The sequence below is a fragment of the Somniosus microcephalus genome, unplaced genomic scaffold (genome assembly GCF_052327205.1).
Source record: "Somniosus microcephalus isolate GS21.2 unplaced genomic scaffold, FLI_Smic_1.0 unresolved_chr1, whole genome shotgun sequence".
NCBI classification, from domain to species: Eukaryota; Metazoa; Chordata; class Chondrichthyes; order Squaliformes; family Somniosidae; genus Somniosus; species Somniosus microcephalus.
In genome coordinates this window covers 4,264,644-4,282,569 of record NW_028225179.1, presented here as the reverse complement: position 1 = coordinate 4,282,569, position 17,926 = coordinate 4,264,644, and the positions used below count along the sequence as shown (strand labels likewise).

At 44.7% G+C, this 17,926-nt stretch overlaps 4 non-coding genes across 4 annotated transcripts; 3 read left to right on the top strand and 1 right to left on the bottom strand.

The window, feature by feature from the left end:
* The first annotated feature begins 442 nt into the window (after positions 1-442).
* trnap-agg (transfer RNA proline (anticodon AGG)) lies at positions 443-533 on the top strand. The gene is given in 2 exon segments: positions 443-478; positions 498-533. It is a non-coding gene; the product is annotated as a tRNA-Pro (tRNA).
* A 1,526-nt stretch (positions 534-2,059) lies between these two features.
* Positions 2,060-2,150, top strand: trnap-agg (transfer RNA proline (anticodon AGG)). Its single transcript is given in 2 exon segments — positions 2,060-2,095; positions 2,115-2,150. It is a non-coding gene; the product is annotated as a tRNA-Pro (tRNA).
* Positions 2,151-6,884: 4,734 nt separating this feature from the next.
* Positions 6,885-6,972, top strand: trnap-ugg (transfer RNA proline (anticodon UGG)). Its single transcript is given in 2 exon segments — positions 6,885-6,920; positions 6,937-6,972. It is a non-coding gene; the product is annotated as a tRNA-Pro (tRNA).
* Positions 6,973-7,921: 949 nt separating this feature from the next.
* trnan-guu (transfer RNA asparagine (anticodon GUU)) lies at positions 7,922-8,003 on the bottom strand. Its single transcript has one exon. It is a non-coding gene; the product is annotated as a tRNA-Asn (tRNA).
* Between the last annotated feature and the right edge of the window lie 9,923 nt (positions 8,004-17,926).

The window sequence follows — 17,926 nt, the reverse complement described above, 5'->3', positions numbered from 1 at the left end:
AGTCCACTTCACCTCTTATCCTGCCCATGCACACAGATCAAAAATGTTGAAAATGTACAATCAGCATAATGTAAGCAAAAGGCCTTCCGCTGCTTCAGTTGAGGGACTGTCAAAAATGGTCGGTTTGAAGCCAGATTCAGAACAGAAAAAGTGTCGCCGAGTTAATTGAACGACCGCGGCAAGGCTCGAACCTGCAATCGTCTGATAACTGAAATACCTCGCAACCGAAGTCAGACGCCTTATCCATTACGCCACGCGGCCACTGATGCGGTTGTACCTCTTTTTATGGGGAGAATTGTGATCAGATTCAATTAAAATGCTCGCCAAAAAGAAACGGATTGAGGAAAAGATAAACATATTTTAACTGAATGAACAGGACTTCTGCGAGCTGGGTTTGCACCAGCGCAGGGAATCGCAATGCAACTTGAAACATAACATCGGCGGCTCGTTGGTCTAGGGGTATGATTCTCGCTTAGGGAATTTCTGTGGCTTATAAATGCGAGAGGTCCCGGGTTCAAATCCCGGACGAGCCCCGACACATTTAGTTAAACTCAACACCTCAGTGATGAAAGCTGAAATCGCTCTACGTTAAACAAAACGGAATGATCCGGGACTGTGAGCTCTGCCATTTTAAACAGACACAGAATGATCCGGGACTGTGAGCACTCCCGGTGTAAACAGACCCAGAGTGATTAACAACTGACCACGACCCATTCCATTAAAGACAGGCCTGATTTTCAATGCTTATGAAATCGATGGCAACATAAATCGGACTCTTTCTAAAATAGGCGGCCGATTACAATGCCCGCTCTTCTGCTGGACGACAAATTGAAGGTTTACTCCATTATAATTTTTCCATTTATCTCCGTCATTTCTCTCCAGCCAAATGAACTGAGTGTAGGTGTCAGCCGTGGCTCAGCGGCAGCAAAGTCAAGCAGCACTCCAGAGACTTGAGCACATAATCCAGGCTGACACTCCAGTGCAGTACTGAGGTAGTGCTGCACTGTTGGTGCCCCCGTCTTGCTGGTAAGACGTTAAACCGGGCCCTCCGATCCCATGAGAGTATGCCGAAAAGACGAGGATTTCTCGCCCATTATTTAGCTCTCAACCAAAGACACTAAAACAGAAAATCTCTTCATTAAGGTTGATAAATATTTTTGAAATTACATTGCCTCCTAAAGGAGAAATTTATGTTTCTGCTCCCTAAACATTTGCCTCTGGTCCCGCTAATCTTTCATTCGGTGACAATCTCAGCAGAAGAAAGGAGGAGTTCGACAATCTCCGAATCACGATCACTGCTCCACATTCATTCAAGATGTTGAAGAATAGCAGTGGTCTCTTTTAATTTTAACAAGATATGAGTAATGCATGGGGCACAGACCAGGAGCACCAGGGCGATTCTGACGAAATTGCATTTGAAAGTTTATTTTAGGCAATTTTCAGTTACAAGCTCGGAAAGGGGACCAGTATCAAACGTAATAACGACGAGGTTGGGATCCGCATTCTCGATTAACAGTCCATCGCCTCAACCTCTCGGCCACCTCGTCTCAACCATGCACTGCTCTCAGCCATTCCATTTCCTGGTTTTTGCATCTAAGCAGAAATACCCTGAAAGAAAGTCCACTTCACCTCTTATCCTGCCCATGCACACAGATCAAAAATGTTGAAAATGTACAATCAGCATAATGTAAGCAAAAGGCCTTCCGCTGCTTCAGTTGAGGGACTGTCAAAAATGGTCGGTTTGAAGCCAGATTCAGAACAGAAAAAGTGTCGCCGAGTTAATTGAACGACCGCGGCAAGGCTCGAACCTGCAATCGTCTGATAACTGAAATACCTCGCAACCGAAGTCAGACGCCTTATCCATTACGCCACGCGGCCACTGATGCGGTTGTACCTCTTTTTATGGGGAGAATTGTGATCAGATTCAATTAAAATGCTCGCCAAAAAGAAACGGATTGAGGAAAAGATAAACATATTTTAACTGAATGAACAGGACTTCTGCGAGCTGGGTTTGCACCAGCGCAGGGAATCGCAATGCAACTTGAAACATAACATCGGCGGCTCGTTGGTCTAGGGGTATGATTCTCGCTTAGGGAATTTCTGTGGCTTATAAATGCGAGAGGTCCCGGGTTCAAATCCCGGACGAGCCCCGACACATTTAGTTAAACTCAACACCTCAGTGATGAAAGCTGAAATCGCTCTACGTTAAACAAAACGGAATGATCCGGGACTGTGAGCTCTGCCATTTTAAACAGACACAGAATGATCCGGGACTGTGAGCACTCCCGGTGTAAACAGACCCAGAGTGATTAACAACTGACCACGACCCATTCCATTAAAGACAGGCCTGATTTTCAATGCTTATGAAATCGATGGCAACATAAATCGGACTGTTTCTAAAATAGGCGGCCGATTACAATGCCCGCTCTTCTGCTGGACGACAAATTGAAGGTTTACTCCATTATAATTTTTCCATTTATCTCCGTCATTTCTCTCCAGCCAAATGAACTGAGTGTAGGTGTCAGCCGTGGCTCAGCGGCAGCAAAGTCAAGCAGCACTCCAGAGACTTGAGCACATAATCCAGGCTGACACTCCAGTGCAGTACTGAGGTAGTGCTGCACTGTTGGTGCCCCCGTCTTGCTGGTAAGACGTTAAACCGGGCCCTCTGATCCCATGAGAGTATGCCGAAAAGAACGAGGATTTCTCGCCCATTATTTAGCTCTCAACCAAAGACACTAAAACAGAAAATCTCTTCATTAAGGTTGATAAATATTTTTGAAATTACATTGCCTCCTAAAGGAGAAATTTATGTTTCTGCTCCCTAAACATTTGCCTCTGGTCCCGCTAACCTTTCATTCGGTGACAATCTCAGCAGAAGAAAGGAGGAGTTCGACAATCTCCGAATCACGATCACTGCTCCACATTCATTCAAGATGTTGAAGAATTGCAGTGGTCTCTTTTAATTTTAACAAGATATGAGTAATGCATGGGGCACAGACCAGGAGCACCAGGGCGATTCTGACGAAATTGCATTTGAAAGTTTATTTTAGGCAATTTTCAGTTAAAAGCTCGGAAAGGGGACCAGTATCAAACGTAATAACGACGAGGATGGGATCCGCATTCTCGATTAACAGTCCATCGCCTCAACCTCTCGGCCACCTCGTCTCAACCATGCACTGCTCTCAGCCATTCCATTTCCTGGTTTTTGCATCTAAGCAGAAATACCCTGAAAGAAAGTCCACTTCACCTCTTATCCTGCCCATGCACACAGATCTACAATGTTGAAAATGTACAATCAGCATAATGTAAGCAAAAGGCCTTCCGCTGCTTCAGTTGAGAGACTGTCAAAAATGGTCGGTTTGAAGCCAGATTCAGAACAGAAAAAGTGTCGCCGAGTTAATTGAACGACCGCGGCAAGGCTCGAACCTGTAATCGTCTGATAACTGAAATACCTCGCAACCGAAGTCAGACGCCTTATCCATTAGGCCACGCGGCCACTGATGCGGCTGTACCTCTTTTTATGGGGACAATTGTGATCAGATTCAATTAAAATGCTCGCCAAAAAGAAACGGATTGAGGAAAAGATAAACATATTTTAACTGAATGAACAGGACTTCTGCGAGCTGGGTTTGCACCAGCGCAGGGAATCGCAATGCAACTTGAAACATAACATCGGCGGCTCGTTGGTCTAGGGGTATGTTCTCGCTTCGGGAATTTCTGTGGCTTAAAATGCAAGAGGTCCCGAGTTCAAATCCCGGACAGAGCCCCGACACATTTAGTTAAACTCAACACCTCAGTGATGAAAACTGAAATCGCTCTACGTTAAAAAAAACGGAATGATCCGGGACTGTGAGCTCTGCCATTTTAAACAGACACAGAATGATCCGGGACTGTGAGCACTCCCGGTGTAAACAGACCCAGAGTGATTAACAACTGACCACGACCCATTCCATTAAAGTCAGGCCTGATTTTCAATGCTTATGAAATCGATGGCAACATAAATCGGACTGTTTCTATAATAGGCGGCCGATTACAATGCCCGCTCTTCTGCTGGACGACAAATTGAAGGTTTACTCCATTATAATTTTTACATTTATCTCCGTCATTTCTCTCCAGCCAAATGAATTGAGTGTAGCTGTCAGCCGTGGCTCAGCGGGGGCAAAGTCAAGCAGCACTCCAGAGACTTGAGCACATAATCCAGGCTGACACTCCCGTGCAGTACTGAGGTAGTGCTGCACTGTTGGTGCCCCCGTCTTGCTGGTAAGACGTTAAACCGGGCCCTCCGATCCCATGAGAGTATGCCGAAAAGAACGAGGATTTCTCGCCCATTATTTAGCTCTCAACCAAAGACACTAAAACAGAAAATCTCTTCATTAAGGTTGATAAATATTTTTGAAATTACATTGCCTCCTAAAGGAGAAATTTATGTTTCTGCTCCCTAAACATTTGCCTCTGGTCCCGCTACCCTTTCATTCGGTGACAATCTCTGCAGAAGAAAGGAGGAGTTCGACAATCTCCGAATCACGATCACTGCTCCACATTCATTCAACATGTTGAAGAATTGCAGTGGTCTCTTTTAATTTTAACAAGATATGAGTAATGCATGGGGCACAGACCAGGAGCACCAGGGCGATTCTGACGAAATTGCATTTGAAAGTTTATTTTAGGCAAGTTTCAGTTAAAAGCTCGGAAAGGGGACCAGTATCAAACGTAATAACGACGAGGATGGGATCCGCCTTCTCGATTAACAGTCCATCGCCTTAACCTCTCGGCCACCTCGTCTCAACCATGCACTGCTCTCAGCCATTCCATTTCCTGGTTTTTGCATCTAAGCAGAAATACCCTGAAAGAAAGTCCACTTCACCTCTTATCCTGCCCATGCACACAGATCTACAATGTTGAAAATGTACAATCAGCTTAATGTAAGCAACAGGCCTTCCGCTGCTTCAGTTGAGGGACTGTCAAAAATGGTCGGTTTGAAGCCAGATTCAGAACAGAAAAAGTGTCGCCCAGATAATTAAAAGACCTTTGTTGGACTTGAACCTTCAATCTTCTGATAACTGTAGAATTTGCAACAGAAGTCAGATGCCTAATCCATTAGTCTATGCGGCCGCTGATGCCGCTGAATCTCTTTTTATGGGGCGAATTGTGAGCAGGTTCAAGGAAACTGCTCGAAAAAAGAAGTGGATTGAGGAAAAGATAAAAATATAGCAACTGTATTAACAGGTCCTCTGTGAGCTGGATTCGCACCAGCGCAGTGAAACTCAATGCAAATGGGAAATGACATCGGCGGCTCGTTGGTCTAGGGATATGATTCTCGCTTTGGGCATTTCACGATTAAAATGCGAGAGATCCCGGACGAGCCCTGACACATTTTCTTAAACTCAACAACTTGGTCATCAAAGCTGAAATCGCTCTGCTTCTAAAAAAACGGCATGATCCGAGATTGTGAGCTCTGCCATTTCAAACAGACACAGAATGATCCGGGACTGTTAGCACTCCTGGTTCAAACAGACCCAGATTGATTCGCAACTGACCACGACCACGCCCATTATAGACAGGCCTGTTTTTCAAAGCTTATGAAATCCATGGCAACATCAATCGGGCTGTTTCTAAATCGATGCCCGGTTTAATCTTGGACGCCAAGTTGAAAGTTTACTCCATTATCATTTTTCCCATTATCTCCGTCATTTTACTCCAGCCAAATGAACTGAGTTTAGGTGTCAGCCGTGGCTCAGCGGTAGCACACTCAAGCCTCACTCCAGAGACTTGAGTGCATAATCCAGGCTGACACTCCAGGGCAGTACTGAGGTAGTGCTGCACTGTCGGCAGTGCCGTCTTTCTAGTAAGATGTTAAACTGGGGCTTCAGATCCAATGAGAGAATGCTGAAAAGAACGAGGATTACTCGCGCATTATTTATCTCTCAACCAAAGACCCAAAAACAGAAAATCTCGTCTTTAAGTTTGATAAATATTATTGAAATTCCAAAGGAGAAATTTATGTTCCTGTTCCCTAATCATTTGCCTCGCTTGCCGCCAGTCTTTTCATTCGGTGCCAATCTCAAAGGAAGGAAGAAGGAAGAGAGGGTTCTCAGTCTCCGATTCGCGATCTCATCTTCACTTTCATTCAAGGTGGGTTGAGAAATTTCTTGGAATATTGTAATTTTAACAAGATATGAGTAATGCAGGGGCAGAGACCAGCAACACCAGTACAATTTTCACGAAATTGTATTTCAAGTAAGATTCAGTGAAATGCTTGGAAAGTGCATCAGCATCAAACGTGTAATACAGTAACGACGCAGATGGAAATCGAACCCACGCGTGCAAAGCACAATGGATTAGCAGTCCATCGCCTTAACCTCTCGGCCACCTCGTCTCACCAATATACTGCTTTCAGATATTCCATTTCTTGCTTTTTACATCTAATTAGAACTACCCTGAAAGAAATTCAACTTCACCGCTTATCCTGCCCGTGCACACAGATCTACAATGTTGAAAATGTACAATCAGCTAATGTAAGCAACAGGCCTTCCGTTACTTCAGATGAGGGACTGTCAAAAATGGCCGGTTTCACGCCAGATTCAGAATATAAAAAGTGTCGCCCAGATAATTAAAAGACCTTTGTAGGACTTGAACCTTCAATCTTCTGATAACTGAAGAATTTGCAACAGAAGTCAGATGCCTAATCCATCAGGCTATGCGGCCGCTGATGCCGCTGGATCTCTTTTTATGGGGCGAATTGTGAGCAGGTTCAAGGAAACTGCTCGAAAAAAGAAGTGGATTGAGGAAAAGATAAAAATATAGCAACTGTATTAACAGGTCCTCTGTGAGCTGGATTCGCACCAGCGCAGTGAAACTCAATGCAAATGGGAAATGACATCGGCGGCTCGTTGGTCTAGGGGTATGATTCTCGCTTTGGGCATTTCACGATTAAAATGCGAGAGGTCCCGGGTTCAAATCCCGGACGAGCCCTCACACATTTTCTTAAACTCAACAACTTGGTCATCAAAGCTGAAATCGCTCTGCTTCTAAAAAAACGGCATGATCCGAGATTGTGAGCTCTGCCATTTCAAACAGACACAGAATGATCCGGGACTGTGAGCACTCCTGGTTCAAACAGACCCAGATTGATTCGCAACTGACCACGACCACGCCCATTATAGACAGGCCTGTTTTTCAAAGCTTATGAAATCCATGGCAACATCAATCGGGCTGTTTCTAAATCGATGCCCGGTTTAATCTTGGACGCCAAGTTGAAAGTTTACTCCATTATCATTTTTCCCATTATCTCCGTCATTTTACTCCAGCCAAATGAACTGAGTTTAGGTGTCAGCCGTGGCTCAGCGGTAGCATACTCAAGCCTCACTCCAGAGACTTGAGTGCATAATCCAGGCTGACACTCCAGGGCAGTACTGAGGTAGTGCTGCACTGTCGGCAGTGCCGTCTTTCTAGTAAGATGTTAAACTGGGGCTTCAGATCCCATGAGAGAATGCTGAAAAGAACGAGGATTTCTCGCGCATTATTTATTTCTCAACCAATGAGCCAAAAAGAGAAAATCTCGTCATTAAGTTTGATAAATATTTTTGAAATTCCAAAGGAGAAATTTATATTCCTGTTCCCTAATCATTTGCCTCTGTTGCCGCTAGTCTTTTCATTCGGTGCCAATCTCAAAGGAAGGAAGAAGGAAGAGAGGGTTCTCAATCTCCGATTCACGATCTCATCTCCACTTTCATTCAAGGTGGGTTGAGAAATTTCTTGGAATATTTTAATTTTAACAAGATATGTGCAATGCAGGGGCACAGACCAGCAATGCAGGGGCACAGACCAGCAACACCAGTGCAATTTTCACGAAATTGTATTTCAAGTAAGATTCAGTGAAATGCTTGGAAAGTGCATCAGCATCAAACGTGTAAAACAGTAACGACGAGGATGGGACTCGAACCCACGCGTGCAGAGCACAACGGATTAACAGTCCATCGCCTTAACCACTCGGCCACCTCGTCTCACCAATATACTGCTTTCAGACATTCAATTTCTTGCTTTTTACATCTAATTAGAACTACCCTGAAAGAAATTCAACTTCACCGCTTATCCTGCCCGTGCACACAGATCTACAATGTTGAAAATGTACAATCAGCTTAATGAAAGCAACAGGCCTTCCGTTACTTCAGATGAGGGACTGTCAAAAATGGCCGGTTTCACGCCAGATTCAGAATGTAAAAAGCGTCGCCCAGACAATTAAAAGACCTTTGTAGGACTTGAACCTTCAATCTTCTGATAACTGAAGAATGTGCAACAGAAGTCAGATGCTTAATCCATTAGTCTATGCGGCCGCTGATGCCGCTGAATCTCTTTTTATGGGGCGAATTGTGAGCAGGTTCAAGGAAACTGCTCGAAAAAAGAAGTGGATTGAGGAAAAGATAAAAATATTTCAACTGAATTAACAGGTCCTCTGTGAGCTGGATTCGCACCAGCGCAGTGAAACTCAATGCAAATGGGAAACGACATCGGCGGCTCGTTGGTCTAGGAGTATGATTCTCGCTTTGGGCATATCACGATTAAAATGCGAGAAGTCCCGGGTTCAAATCTCGGACGAGCCCTGACTCATTTTTTTAAACTCAACAACTCGGTCATCAAAGCTGAAATCGCTCTGCTTCTGAAAAAACGGCATGATCCGAGATTGTGAGCTCTGCCATTTCAAACAGACACAGAATGATCCGGGGCTGTGAGCACTCCCGGTTCAAACAGACCCAGAATGATTCGCAACTGACCACGACCACGCCCATTATAGACAGGCCTGATTTTCAAAGCTTATGAAATCTATGGCAACATAAATCGGGCTGTTTCTAAAACGATGCCCGGTTTAATCTTGGACGCCAAGTTGAAAGTTTACTCCATTATCATTTTTCCCTTTATCTCCGTCATTTTACTCCAGCCAAATGAACTGAGTTTCGGTGTCAGCCGTGGCTCAGCGGTAGCATACGTAAGCCTCACTCCAGAGAATTGAGTGCATAATCCAGGCTGACACTCCAGGGCAGTACTGAGGTAGTGCTGCGCTGTCGGCAGTGCCGTCTTTCTAGTAAGATGTTAAACTGGGCCTTCAGATCCCATGAAAGAATGCTGAAAAGAACGAGGATTTCTCGCGCATTATTTATCTCTCAACCAAAGACCCAAAAACAGAAAATCTCGTCTTTAAGTTTGATAAATATTTTTGAAATTCCAAAGGAGAAATTAATGTTCCTGCTCCCTTATCATTTGCCTCTGTTGCCGCTAGTCTTTCATTCGGTGCCAATCTCAGAGGAAGGAAGAAGGAAGAGAGGGTTCGCTGTCTCCGATTCGCGATCTCATCTCCACTTTCATTCAAGGTGGGTTGAGAAATTTCTTGGAATATTTTAATTTTAACAAGATATGAGCAACGCAGGGGCACAGACCAGCAACACCAGTGCAATTTCCACGAAAATGTATTTCAAGTAAGGTTCAGTGAAATGCTTGGAAAGTGCATCAGCATCAAACGTGTAATACAGTAACGACGAGGATGGGATGCAAACCCACGCGTGCAGAGCACAATGGATTAGCAGTCCATCGCCTTAACCTCTCAGCCACCTCGTCTCACCGATGCAATGTTCTCAGACATTCCATTTCTTGCTCTTTGCATCTAATAAGAACTACCCTGAAAGAAATTCAACTTCACCGCTTATCCTGCCCGTGCACACAGATCTACAATGTTGATAATGTACAATCAGCTTAATGTAAGCAACAGGCCTTCCGTTACTTCAGATGAGGGACTGTCAAAAATGGCCGGTTTCACGCCAGATTCAGAATATAAAAAGTGTCGCCCAGATAATTAAAGGACCTTTGTAAGACTTGAACCTTCAATCTTCTGATAACTGAAGAATTTGCAACAGAAGTAAGATGCCTAATCCATTAGTCTATGCGGCCGCTGATGCCGCTAAATCTCTTTTTATGGGGCGAATTGTGAGCAGGTTCAAGGAAACTGCTCGAAAAAAGAAGTGGTTTGAGGAAAAGATAAAAATATTTCAACTGAATTAACAGGTCTTCTGTGAGCTGGATTCCCACCAGCGCAGTGAAACTCGATGCAAATGGGAAATGACATCGGCGGCTCGTTGGTCTAGGGGTATGATTCTCGCTTTGGGCATTTCACGATTTAAATGCGAGCGATCCCGGGTTCCAATCCCGGACTAAGCCCTGACACATGTTGTTAAACTCAACAACTCGGTCATCAAAGCTGAAATCGCTCTGCTTCTAAAATAAACGGCATGATCCGAGATTGTGAGCTCTGCCATTTCAAACAGACACAGAATGATCCGGGACTGTGAGCTTTCCCGGTTTAAACAGACCCAGAATGATTCGCAACTGACCGCGACCACGCCCATTATAGACAGGCCTGATTTTCAAAGCTTATGAAATCTATGGCAACATAAATCGGGCTGTTTCTAAAACGATGCCCGGTTTAATCTTGGACGCCAAGTTGAAAGTTTACTCCATTATCATTTTTCCACTTAGCTCCGTCATTTTACTCCAGCCAAATGAACTGAGTTTAGGTGTCAGCCGTGGCTCAGCGGTTGCAAACTCAAGCCGCACTCCAGAGACTTGAGCACATAATCCAGGCTGCCACTCCAGGGCAGTGCTGAGGTAGTGCTGCACTGTCGATGAGTGCCGTCTTTCTCGTAAGATGTTAAACTGGGGCTTCAGATCCCATGAGAGAACGCTGAAAAGAACGAGGATTTCTCGCGCATTATTTATCTCTCAACCAAAGTCCCAAAAACAGAAAATCTCGTCATTAAGTTTGATAAATATTTTTGAAATTAAATTGCCCGCAAAGGAGAAATTTATGTTTCTGCTCCCTAATCATTTGCCTGTGTTGCCGCTAGTCTTTCCTTCGGTGCCAATCGCAGAGGACGGAAGAAGGAAGAGAGGGTTCTCAGTCTCCGATTCGCGATCTCATCTCCACTTTCATTCATGGTGGGTTGAGAAATTTTTTGGAATATTTTAATTTTAACAAGATATGAGCAATGCAAAGGCACAGACCAGCAACACCAGTGCAATTTTCAGGAAATTGTATTTCAAGTAAGATTCAGTAAAATGTTTAGAAAGTGCATCAGCATCAAACGTGTAATATAACAGCGACGAGGATTGGATTCTAACCCACGCTTGTAAAGCACAATGGATCAGCAGTCCATCGCCTTAACCTCTCGGCCACCTTTTCTCACCGATACACTGCTCTCAGACATTCCATTTCTTGCTTTTTGCATCTAAGTAGAACTACCCTGAAAGAAATTCAACTTCAGGTGAGGGACTGTCAAAAATGGTCGGTTTAACGCCAGATTCAGAATATAAAAAGTGTCACCCAGATAACTAAACGACCGTGGTAGGACTCGAACCTTCAATCTTCTGACAACTAAAGCATTTGGAACGGAAGTCAAACGTCTTATCCATTAATCTGTGCGTCCGCTGATGCCGGTGTAACTCTTTTTACGGGGCGAATTGTGAGCAGGGTCAAGGAAACTGCTCGAAAAAAGAAGTGGGTTGAGTAAAAGATAAAAATATTTCAACTGAATAAACAGGTCCTCTGTGAGCTGGATTCGCACATTTTGTTAAACTCAACAACTCGGTCATCAAAGCTGAAATCGCTCTTCTTTAAAAAAAACCGGAATGATCCGGGGCTGGGAGCTCTGCCGTTTTTAACAGACACAGAATGATCCGGGACTGTGAGTACTCCCGGTTCGAACAGACCCAGAATGATTCGCAACTGACCACGACCCCGCCCATTATAGACAGGCCTGATTTTCAATGCTTATGAAATCGATGGCAACATAAGTCGGGCTGTTTCTTTACCGAGCGGCCGATTACGATGCCCGGTTTTTCCTGGACGCCAAGTTGAAGGTTTACTCCATTATAGTTATTCCCTTTATCTCCGACATTTCACTCCAGCCAAATGAACTGAGTGTAGGTGTCAGCCCTCGCTCAGCGGTAGCAAACTCAAGCCCCTCTCCAGAGAATTGAGCACATAATCCAGGCTGACACTCCAGTGCAGTACTGAGGTAGTGCCGTCTTTCTAGTAAGATGTTAAACCGGGTTCTCAGATCCCATGAGAGTATGCCGAAAAGAACGAGGACTTCTTGCCCATAATTTACCTCTCAACCAAAGAAACTAAAAGAGAAAATCTCGTCATTAAGGTTGATAAATATTTTTGAAATTGCATTGTCTCCTAAAGGAGAAATTTATGTTTCTGCTCCCTAATCATTTGCCCCTGTTCCCGCATTCGGTTCCAATCTTAGAAGGAGGAAGTGAGAGTCCATTTTGGTGGTGGGGCAGAAATTGAGCCCTCGGCTGAGAGCTTCAATTTCGTCTGGTTGAAGGGTGAGGTCGGATAGGTTGACGATGGACTTCCCTGTGGTTTCAACCGTGGTACCGGGGGTGGCTTGGCTGCTGCTGCTGGTGATCACCTTGTGATAAATGGCAGTTAGAAAGATTACCTGTAAACATCTGACATTATTCTCTGACTATATAAGCTGTGTCTTTATGCATCTCTCCACTTCACCTGACGAAGGAGCAGCGCTCTGAAAGCTTGTGACTTCAAATAAAGCTGTTGGACTATAACCTGGTGTTGTGTGACTTCTTACGTTTGTCCACCCCAGTCCAACTGCGGCATCTCCACACCATGATAAGATATAGATCACAGAGTTAACATCAAAGTCAGGCTCATTTTCCAATGAGGCAGGAAACCGCGAACAAGGAGGAAGGGAATGAAGGACAGAGGGAAGGAAGGGAGGAAGGAGGAATTAGCACTCGATTCGATCTTTGTTCCATTAGAGCTGGGTGATATATTAGTTTGAGAAAGTGGGGGAATTTTAACAAACAGGGAGAGAAAAGATTTTTATTTGGGGAAAGTAATATTTTCAGGCCACGTATCTTCCAAACAGATTAACAGTTCTGCGAATATAACCACTCACCAACCTCGATCTAACATTATTATCCAAAAGGAGTCATCCAAAAATCCCTTTTATTTCAGTATTTCTGTTTGCAAACGGCAGAACCAATCTTGAATAAAATCCCCTTTACCGCACGTCCTGCCGAGCTCCCAGATTGACAATGTGGAAAATGCGGATTAGGCTTCTGTAAATAAACGGATTTACATATTTACCTCACAGTTTCGGCACTTCTGGGACTGAATTCCTGCTTTAAAGAATAATATTGCCGTTTTCTTGTTTTGTACTGAACACAGGCTGATTTTCTGGCCGGTATTATTTGAAGACTTGTGGAATGTTTCCAGGCCGGGGGAACTGGTTCTATTAAAATGTTAGGGCGCTGCCCGGGATTGGAACCCGGGACCTTTTGCATTTAAAATTTTTGTAAATTCCCAAAACAAGAATCTCACCCCAGAACAAAGAGCCGCTAACCCTGCACTGAGTGTTTAATCTCGGCAATGATAGTTTCACATGCATAAAGCAGTTATTTTACATCAGAGACAGTGTTAAATCTCATATATTGTTCAAATGCATCAATTTGTGAATATGACATTAAATGTGTTTAAATCCAGAGGGGGGATTTAAAGCAGATTCGGGGCCAATGGTTTCCAAGGTGATCACACTTGTGGCTCTCTTGCCTCTCTCTCCCCTTCCGCCCACACGCTGCCGGTTTTTAAACCTTGTTTTAAAACTGCTGCTCTGAGCCAGTGCTTTCCACAGTCTCACAACCCTGTTTACAAATACCGTTTCACTGCTTGACTTCTCTGTTTATTAGTTATGAATCACCTTGAGGTGCAATGGTGGCGTTTGTGACGTCAAATTAAAAGGCGGCCTTTTGCAAACACGTTGGGGTCAAAGTTTCTTTTTGCACAGAATTGAACCTGAATCTTTCACGTTGGAATATTCTATTTGCTGCATCACAATAAGCAATATCATGTTATAAATGTTGGCTCATTAGTTCCCCAGTGTAAGAGGAGGAATTGACTGATGCCCTCATTTATAGGTATTCATTCAGAATCAATTCACAGATTGACACTGAGATAAACAAAGCGGGAGATACAGACAGCATCGGGAGACATGGCAAATAGACAAGAGAGCTGGTGAAATACAAAAACGGCCTGAGACTCCAGAAGACAGTGACCGGTAGCTGATTAACATCAGTGAGTGGAGGCGAGACATGGTCTCGGGATTCGGTCACGTGGCTTAGCTGGTCATAGCGTCTGTCTAATAAACAGGAAATCCTGGGTTCGACTCCCAACGGGGCCTTTGTTTTATTTAAGACGCTCGTGTGAAAAAGCTAAAATCCTTTTAAATGCCACTGCGTCTGCACTAGTTCCCATCTGGATGAAGGCTCCAGTCGCTGCGGGGCCTGGGTCGAATTTCACCGCTGTCCTAATTTCTGGTGGTGCTGATTTTGGCCTTCACCAACAATCCATCTTTTTTCAGCAGTGCCGTGCATTACATTGTTGTGGTCAGAGTTGCAGTAGTTGATGTGTGGCGCCATGATCGTTTAGTGGGTTAGTACTCTGCGTTGTGGCCGCAGCAACTTCAGCTCGATTGCTAGACACGGCACAGATTTTTCTTCCTTCCTCAATCAATAGCCTCTCCTTTACTTTCCTCCTTCAATTTCATTGAAAGTTTCCTGCGGTATTACCTGCATCTAACATTCACTTTCACCAACTTACACTGCCAAGTGTGCTCTGCTGCCACCGCTGTTCCAGGGGGCACATGTTCCATTCGCCCCAACCTGAGTTGGTGCCTTGAAGCCAGTCGATACATTTAGACCCGCGGGACCGCTCGACAGTCAAGCTCTGCGAAAGCAGGGCCTGCCTTTGGATTCAACGCAGCCCGATTATACAAGAAAATTCCTAAGGAAATGAAGTGCACTGGGGAGGCTATCTGAAGAACTCGGGTTGTTTACCTGGTAGTCGGCGCTTTTCCCTAAACAGTTGAGGAGCATGAGCGACGGGAAGCATTACATAGCTGCGGATGAAGGGTGAAATATGCAATGTTTTCAAACTAGTTATCAAAAAGGATAATGGAAACTCAGGAGTTATGAAGGAGAGTAAGGGACGCTCCGGATGTAACAGACAGGGTAAGGGGGACTCTGAATATAACAGACAGTTTAAGGGACGCTCCGGAATCACCAGACAGGGTAAGGGACGCTGCAGTTGTACCAGACAGGCTAAGGGACGCTCCGGGTGTATCAGATATCTAAGCGACGCTCCGGATGTACCAGACAGTTTAAGGGACACTCCGGATTTACCAGAGAGGGTAACGGACTCTCCTGTTGTACCAGACAGGGTAAGGGAGGCTCCGGATGTATCAGATATCTAAGCAACACTCCGGATGTACCAGACAGGGTAAGGTACGCTCCAGTAGTACCAGAGAGTTTAATGGACGTTCCGGATATATCAGATAGGTGAAGGGACGCTCCGGAAGTACCAGGCAGGGTAAGGGACACTCCGGAAGTAACAGACAGTGTAAGGGATGCTTAGGAGTTTCTAGAGCGGTTTAGGGATACTCAGGGCCTGTCAGACAGAATAAAGGACGCTCCAGAGGTATCCGAGAGGCTGATGGATGCAGAGTTATTACTTTCAAAACCTCAAATTTTCTAAGTATCAATAAAATGAAAAGTTTAATCCGAATCTAACAGATGTTCTGCCGTGTCCCACTTGGGGCAATGAGAAGGTAGAATGGGGCCGGACGGGACATTTGCAGCGCTCAAAAATAAATTCATAACTGACACAGATTCCCCCACCCAATACATTAATAAATAATACAGATACATCTAAATATATTTATAACGAACAGAGGTGCAAAACCATTTACATCTAACACAATATAAACTCACAAATACATTGGTATCTAATATCATTACACACCAATATACCTACAACCATCACAGGTGATTGTTTGCTAAAAAATACTTTAATTGATTGTCTTTAAAGCCATGATATTTCCATGGCAGCTTGCATTGTACTTCCACCAAAGACGCTGGAGATTGTTGGAGAATGATTTGTGTCCTGACCGATTATTTCTTAGGCGGATTAGAACAAGTTTTGGGCACAAGTCAAATATTAGAAGGCGACGTTAAAAAGGGGCTCACGCGGGACCTTGCGCAAATTTCCATCTACAATCCCCAAAGCGAGATTCATACCCGTAGACTTAAGTGTCACTCTGTCTAGAATACAGATCCAATCAACTGGTTATCAAACATAAATTCAAATGGATTTGTCATGTATTGTCCATTACATTTTGTCTGATTCAGGTAAACAGACGATTGGAGACAGCAGTTTTACATTCCCAATGCTCTGTCACGTGTGGCCGCAGTTCCATTCCCGTTCCAAGCCCTCTTTTGACTGTCGATGACTTGCCGGAATGTGTTTGGAGAAGTGTTAGAATCGCAGTACAGCCCTTCATACTGTCGCTTCCTCTAAATCTCCGTCCAGGATTTCCGTCAGTGGAAGGCTCATCAGCTTGAGCTACTGTTTAATTTGTTCTCGGCATTTACTGTGCTGATGCTTCAACTTGTTGCCCTACACGGCACCTTCAAATTTGTCGATTGCACCTCGAGGGCACTTTGCATACGTAAACCTGCAACAACTGCCGGAGAAAGAGATTCAATTTCATCGGTTCCAACAACAGTGGCCCAGAAATTCGGGTCTCCACGGGTGAGTATGCACGGGGCACTCACCTGTAAGCCCAATGGAAGTGCCGGTTTCCTGCATGCCCGGGAAACCGGCACTTCCGTTCCCCTGAACGAAGAGGTTCAGTGGCCGAACGCGTGCGCAGGAGCGGCTGCGCGTGCGCAGCGAAGTTACGCTTTTTTGCAGGTTTTCCCGGGAGGGGAAGCCTGCAGAAGTTAGACATTTAAAAAGCAGTCACAAGGCCTGCTTTTTACAAGGTAAGTGGTGAACTAATTAAAATTGAAACATATTTTCCACAGGTTTATTATTTTTTAAATACTTTAAAGCAAGGTAAGTTTATTTTTAGCCCCGTTAGAAAATGAAATTATTTTTTTCAAAAATTTGCATTAGTGTATAAAATAGTTATTTCATGTAAATTATAGTTTATTTAAAAAATGTGAAGATTTTTCAAATTTATTTGACGATTTAGTGCTGTTTTGGGGCCGTAGTATTTATAACTTTTGACAGGTCTTCCTGTCAATCTTATGAATGGAGCATTCCCTGCTCCCATTTGCTCCCCATGGCCCACGTGATCCCAGGGGCTGCTTCGAACTAACTGCGCCCATGGGATACACAAGCGCTGCGCGCCGGAAGCTGGAGCAGGCCCCGGATCGGAATTCCACGGGGGCCCACAGCTTCACGGCCGGCGTGCAAGGTAAGTGCAGGTCGGGGGCTTACACCCGCGGGAAGCCCCTGACCCGAATTTCTGGGCCAATGAGTCGATCGATATCAACCTCGACCATCCTCACCTACACGCTACAGATGCAAATCTCTGCTCTCCTCTGCTTCAGTGATATCTTGTTTCGCAGCGATGGGCAGTTTATGCTCTCTGAGGCTGCAATCGCTGCTTTTCGCTGGCAGCGGGCGCTGGGTGAGAGCGGGGCCGGACAGGCGGCCTGAACTTCGCTGCTGTCGCGGCCTCATCACTCCGGCAGTTGGGGAACAGCAAACAAAATCATGGGATTGTGGCCGCGTCTGAAATGAGGCTCCAAACTGTTGCTATTAACAGAGGTAGCGCTGCAGGATCCTGCAATGATCTCTCACACTCTCGGTGTCTCTGTAAGGTTTGAGTGTGGACAGAACTGTATAGAGAAAAGGAGAATACCGCGCGGCTGTTAATATATTTTATTGATCTCTGCCTGCAAGAAATGATTGAACCGGGGACCTGATGTACTTTAGACGGAAGTGATAACCGCTTCACTTCGGAAACCGTTGCTCTCTAAATAAGGAGAGAAACAGCTCAGAAGA